The sequence below is a fragment of the Papaver somniferum genome, chromosome 10 (assembly GCF_003573695.1).
Source record: "Papaver somniferum cultivar HN1 chromosome 10, ASM357369v1, whole genome shotgun sequence".
NCBI classification, from domain to species: domain Eukaryota; kingdom Viridiplantae; phylum Streptophyta; class Magnoliopsida; order Ranunculales; family Papaveraceae; genus Papaver; species Papaver somniferum.
Genome location: NC_039367.1, coordinates 140,599,988 through 140,607,453, shown reverse-complemented (window position 1 = coordinate 140,607,453; position 7,466 = coordinate 140,599,988).

Here is a 7,466-nt window from a genome sequence, read left to right as displayed (position 1 = left end):
TTTTGTTGATGTTATGTATTTGCAATGTTCATTTTTCTTAAATAAATAGATTGTGGTAAAACTAAAAAAAAAACAACATAAGTCTTACATCGGGTCTAAGTTACTATATCCAAATACTCCGGACACTGCTTCTGGCCCTAAGGGTGATTTCTATGCTTGCGGAAATCCTGGACATATGGTGGTTCACTGTAGTAACCGTAAGGACCTTAAAAATAAAAATAATGTTAATTTGGTTGAAAATAACAAAGATGAATTTTCTGGCACGGTTTCTGAAGTAAATTTGGTAACAAATGTGAGAGATTGGTGGGTAGACTCTGGTACTACCAAACATGTCTGTGGAAACAGAGATATGTTCAGCTCTCATAATAAGGTAGGGGAAGGCGAGAAACTCTATATGGGTAACTCATCTGCAGCTTCGGGTAGGAAAAAGCAAAGTTGGGATCAATCTCACTTCTGGCAAGACTCTCACTTTGAATGAAGTTCTTCATGTTTCGGAAATCTGCCAAATCTTGGTTGTTCTGGTGTTTTAGATGATAAGGGTTTGAAAATTGTAATAGAATATGGGAAATGTGTTGTAACTAAGGAAACTATATTTATTTCCTTAATTAATAACAACACGTCAGTTTTTTTTAAGGCGTCCAATTGTAAATGGTATGAATCTAATAGATTTGAATTGTACCTCAATCTTAGATATCACATTCTTCTCACATAACATAGGAATTGAGGGAGGGCAAATCTTGACCACTCTTTACATAGGCAGAGTTAGCCAAAATATGTTTTATTATTATTAATCCATATTTTAATCGTCTCCTATCGAAGCCGATCTAATTAGTCCTATATAAAGTTAATCTTAAATTTTTGACCTTATTTCTTGACCAAATTATTAAACTATTCTCAGTCATGTTCTGCTATATGTGATTTACCCATCTGTATCTACTATACCTTCTAATTCAGTGAATAAAACCTATACATATTGATCCACAATTTGATATTGTTGATTTGTAATCAAGTGGTCACATGATTTGAGAATTTAAAATATAAAAAATATTCTATAGACATCGGAGGAAAAATTTAGATTTATGATTTATAGTTTTTTATGATGATTTTGATGAACTAACATAATTTTCAAACAAATATTTTAGAATGTAAATACATTTTCTCGGTCAATAAGGTTTTCTATCGGGAATTGAGTGAAAGTACGTTGTTGTCTTTGTAGGTAGTTGTCGCGAAACAACTCGACATTGATGGTGTTTCAGGAAAAAGAATGTAATAGTACTTGAGAGAGTAATAATGTTCTCTTACGCGGGTACACCAATTGACTTTATATAATGCGGATATTGTTTCGGTGATCCAACAGTCATGATCATATTGTTTTATCAATCGTGCTAAAAACAACCAATTACATCTTTCATAATACAATGTTGCATATTTTGTGAAGATTTTTTTTTACTCGGTCAATAAAACTTACTAAAAAGCAAAAACTATTATTATCCACTACTATTACCAACACCCACCACAATAAAAACCATCCACCGCCGCTATTTCTTCCACTAATAATAATGTTACCGCCTCCACCATTCACAAACACCAGCCACTGGTTGTTAAAATTAATATACTTTTTAGTAAAATTATTTACTAATAAAATTATGTATTTATGTTAGATTCCGAAAGGGACATTTATAATAGAAATTTAATTAATCATTATGAAAAATCAATGAGACAGTAATTAATAAAAAAATTAAAAATGGTTAAGTTGAACAAACCCCAACGGTAAATTTATCTTTGCCAAGGACAAATTCTGACCACTCTTTACATAGAAAAATCGATAATAAATAATTTCATATGTTGTGATCTTGATTCGTGTCGTTCGTTTAGTTATTACATAACATGACAATTGACTCCACCAATTTTTTAAAATGGACATGTGTTTTATCGAGTTTATTTTAACATTAGAATGATCAACCACGTTTTATATACTTTATAATATAACGTTACATATTGGCGTTACAAAATTAGCATAATATGTTTTTGTTCACTGATACCCGCCACCACCATAAAACTATATGAATCCATTTTTTTTATCCACCACCACCTAGTGGCAGAGCCAAGGGTTGACTAACCTGGCTCTAACCCCTTAAATTTTTAATAACTACATAAATTTTTTAGTTTATTTTCTAAATAGTACTTTGTTCATATAAAAAAAGTAGGCCTCCTCAATGTCAATTTTTGACTCCACCACTGCCACCGTTACTGCCGCCCACCCCATGTAGGTTGTTGTACGCGATTCTAATTTTCAATCACAAATTCCATGTATGAGGTTTAGATTGAACAAAATGTCGTCAATTAATTAGTTTAATTATTTTTTTTCCGTGTATATATTCTTTTTTGTATTGCAATCAATTTTATTTTAACATTAAAAAATCATGATTTACACGATATAGTACCAAAAATAACAGGGGTACCATTTTGGTGATCCAACTAGGATCATGAAAATATTGTCTTGTATTATCATCCCTGAAAATATGGTACTTTCATTTATCAAAAGTGTTAAAAACAACCAACCACATCTTCCACACTACGTTATCGATGTTGTAACGAAAACATAAAATTAATACTGTCCATCACTACTCACCAGCACTCACCATCACTACTTCTTCCACCAAAAATCAGGGGCGGAGCCAGGAATTTGAGGAAATAGGGAGAATTTTTTTTTGGCAAGTTGGATATATTGTGAAAAATGGACTTTGTATCCCATTTTACGATAAAAGAAAATAAATAAATATAATTGTGCTTGGCTACGCCCTTAACCACCAGTAATCTTTCGGCCTCCACCTCTTCTACTACTCATTGTCGCCAAAAATGTCTAGATATTATTTATCAAAATTACTTATTAATAGAAATATATATTATAATTAATTAATTATAATTAAACTTATTTTAATAACTAATTAAGAAAACATTTATAATTAAAACATGATTAGTCATTTATTATGAGCAATGTGAAATACTAATTAATAAACACTTTTTAATCACTTTATAATGAATAGATTATTTATTATGTGCAATTAGTGAAACACTAATTAATAAAGAAATTATGGTATTTAAGTTGAACAAACCACCATTGTTGATTTATCTTTTCTATTAATTCCAACCAAGGTGGAACACTGGTTGGAGGCCACTCTTCTGACACAACAGGTCATGAGTTCGAATCTCCCCGTTATAATTTTTGAAATTCCATATCTTGACTTGAGTTTTCATATTTCTTTCATAATATTAGAATTAACGACACACGTGCGAGTTGTAGGGGGTGGTCAGGAGAACCACAACCCTTGATTTATCTTTGCCAGGACAAATCCTGACCACCACTAACAAAGGAAAACTTAGCCATGATGTGTTTTATACTAATGAAATGTATAACAACACTTATAAGAGTTGTTGAAGTAAAAATATAATGTTCAAAAATAATGAGGTTAGGGGGATTTGATCCTCAGCCTCCTGCTTGCAAGTCTACACCACCAATCATGCCTACACTATCATAAGTTTTGTCAAATTTGTGGTTCTTTAATATACCAACCTTATGACAAGCCTTTGTAAAAGTTGTAAAAAAAAATACAATGTTCAAAAATTATATTCAAATGACTGAGCCGCAAACAGCGCGAATCCTTCTCTGTAAACAATCAGATACATTCTTCTGTGTAAACAATTACATACATTCTACTGACAATGCATATCATTTCATAGCAACCATAATAACTGACATGTCCCTCTTTCTCTCCTGCTTTATCCGGGCGTGAGACTGGCAATGAAATAATATCCTTTACGTGGCGGAGTTAAAAAACGGTGTTTACTCAGAACAAACATCATACATTATAAAAATAATAGAGATAGCATTTTATAATATAATCACACAAATGGATCTCTTATCTTTATTTTTGCAAGAAAAATACTAGTATTAGTATAGGAAATACAACAAGAGAGACAACGACAGTTAAATTCAATACAGTAAAAACAATACACTATACTGACTTAACTTGTAAACTTCTTTTTCTTCTTCTTTTTGTTCTTCTTCTTTGTCGGAGAAACTACGATATATTCACCATGTTCTATTAAGTGACTCTCGCTCTCGTCATCCATCGGTAAAACAAGAGCTGAAGTATCCACTGGTTGGCAATTTGTGTCATGCTTTTCATTGTATTCCTCCAATTCATGGAAACCCCTAGGTGGTGGTTTCACCATAACATACCAGTTAGATGTATTTGACTCTCAAGAAATTCCTCTAATTCATGGAAACCCCTAGGTGGTGGTCTCACCATCACATACCAGTTAGATGTATTTGACTCTCGAGAATAGAAAACTTGTCGCGCTTGTGTTGCTAAAATGAACAGATCGTTACAGTATTGGTTCTTATGTTGCTTTAAATTGACTAATGTAAATCCATCTTCTACCTTCACACCAAAATTGGTGTGAGCCCAATCACATTTGAATATTGGAATTTGAAACATATGATTGTAGTCCAACAATAAAATTTCTTCTAAAACACCGTAGAACCCACTAGTTTCTATCCAACCTACAACTAAGGTTGTTGATTCAATTGAAACTCCACTTTTTTGTGTGACTCTCTTAACATCCTTCGTAATAAACCTAGACCCATTGATTATCAAACCTTTATATGATACGCAGTTTTCTAACGGCCCATATGACAACCATTATACCGTGTTTGATACTGACACGCCTTTTTCAATTTGCATCTTAACCTACAAATGTATACTCTCAAGATATAAGAATATAACTAAATTTGCAATCTGAGCATGAGAAGTCATATTTATAGTGATGTTGTGCCTAACATAGATTGTTCTAAGTGACAGAATGAAACAGAATCACACGTATTTGTGTTTTTTGTAGTATTTTTCTGTAGCAACAAAATGTCCAAGTGTTTAACCTATACAAAGCTGCATAATTTGAACTAAGAGTGGACTAAACGTACTTTTTGTTGAAACCAATATATAAATGTGTCATACTGTATGGAATTCAGTTGGTCCTCACTGGTAATTTCCCTCCCAACAGAAGATTTTAACTCGTCCATATGCATTCTAAGACAAAAGTAAAATTATAAAATGAAGTATTAACTGACAGACCATTTTTAATGAACATGAATGTCATACTTACGTCATATATGGGTCAATTTCGGGTGTGTTAAAAAGAACATATCCGTGAGCTATCTTTAACTTCTCACTATCCATACGCACTTGAACACTTTTAGAAAGAGGACGTGCTTCCAGGGTGAAACCATCTTGAATGTTTTCGGTACGCCTTTGATTTAATCCTGTTTCAGAATATCAAAATACCTAACACACTCCATTCCAAGATAACACTCCGCTATACAAGCTTCAGGCTGTGCATAATTCTTTACATATTCTTTGAATGTCTTCATATACGTAGAAAAGTTGTATGCAACAGTTACTAGTTAAATATTAGTATCTCTAAGCTATAAAGGGATATTGATTGCATAACTTTCTACGTGATACCAAAAAAACAGAAGTAATATAATTAAATTGGCATGCCTTTCAAATGGATACATCCAAAGATATTGTACGGGTCCACACAATCGCACTTCTCGATCTAGGCGAATTGTCAAGTGCATCATGACATCAAAAAATGACGGAGGGAAGTACCTCTCCAACATACACAAAGTCTCAGCAACTTCTACTTCATGTTTATTAATCTTTGAAGATCAACTTCCCCTTGGCTTATTTCGTGAAAATAAGAACATAACCTAAAAATCGCCTCCCTTGGCCCTACAGGTAAAAGTACTTGCAAAGAAATGGGTAATATTTGTTGCATAAGAACATGTTAATCATGAGACTTAAGATTAAGCAACCATCTTTCGAGAAATTTTTCCTAAGATCCTAGCTATACCCATATGGAACCTTCAAATTTCTCATCCTATTATATAATATATCTTTTTCCTTGTCCTTTAGGTAGTATGGTGCTGGTGGAAGGATCGTTTTCCCATTTGTCTCTTATGGATGCAATTATGGTCTTATTCCCATACTCTTCAGATCATCACGGGATTTTAGACGTCATCATTTGTTTTGAACTTTATTTCAACATAGTACCAATAATACTCTCACAAACATTTTTTTCTATATGCATAACATCAATATGGTGCCGTAGTAATAAAACCTAGGAAGATATATGTAAAAAACCTATCATTAGTAACTTTATAAAGAAATAAAAGATCAGACATTTAATCAATGTGAAAGTTCTAATATCATGTTGTTTGAATCTTAGGTAAGTATATATGTCTAAATGATTTGAGGTTTAGGATCCTCTGACTTGGTAAGGCTGCAGCTCTGACTTGGTAAGCAAACTAAATGATTTCAAGTGAACACTTATGAACTTTAAAAAAAACTGAACCACTTATACCGACCAGGAAAACATGACTCCGAATGAAAGAAAAGGATGAATGTTGAGACATAAACTGAACACAATATCGACTATGAAGCCAAAGAAAACATATGGAAGATAGTCTTGGTACGTAATTGATAACTCTTTAACTCTTTTCATTAGTCAACAATTATTTAATTCATAACATATTCTAATTCAATTTATTTAATTTTATTTGTAGAACCGATTCATTGTTCCTGAATGTTACAAAGACTAATATTGAAGCAAAATAGGAACTTATCTTATAGAAGCAAGGTCAAGGAAAGATGGTTTGGTACTCGACGCTTTGGACCAGATCCAAGTTGGAAGAACAAAAGAAATGGTTGGAGAAGTTAATGCCCAGGACCATGACAGTTAGGGAGTGGTAAGAGTTTGTGAAACATATAGACTCTATTGAATTCAGCGAAAGTAATTTTTATTATATAGAATGACTATATATTTGTATTACAAAATTTAAAATATGTCAAATGATTTCCTTATTTTTCTATTCAGGTCAGAAGAATAAAAATGCAAGAAAATCGTTCAAAACACACCGCCCCACATACCATAAATCGAGAAGGTTACGCGAGATTGGAGGTGAAATTGGTATGTTCTACACTCTTGATATTCACCACGTGAAAACTATTGCATCCTCAAAAATATAATTGTGTGTTAGTTGTAACATTGACCTAAAGGAATATTATAAAGGTTGATCTATGGCCTTTTAATTGATATTAACCCTATTTAGATGTTTATGCAATTTCGTGTAGGTTGATCTCTGTCCTTTTAACTGGTTGTGGATCGTAAAGTCGTTTATGATGGATCATTTCATAATTCATACCACGACCCGTGGTTTCGACTTTATAAATAGCTATAATATGTGAAATTCCGTGAGTCACACATAGAATTTGGTAAGATTGTGCACTCACATGAAGATATTTGTAATTTTGTAATTTGGTTTACTCCTGTGTTTATCTCCCATCTATATGAATGTTCGGGAATTCATATCACTTGGAACCAATTGCTACAAACATTTACTT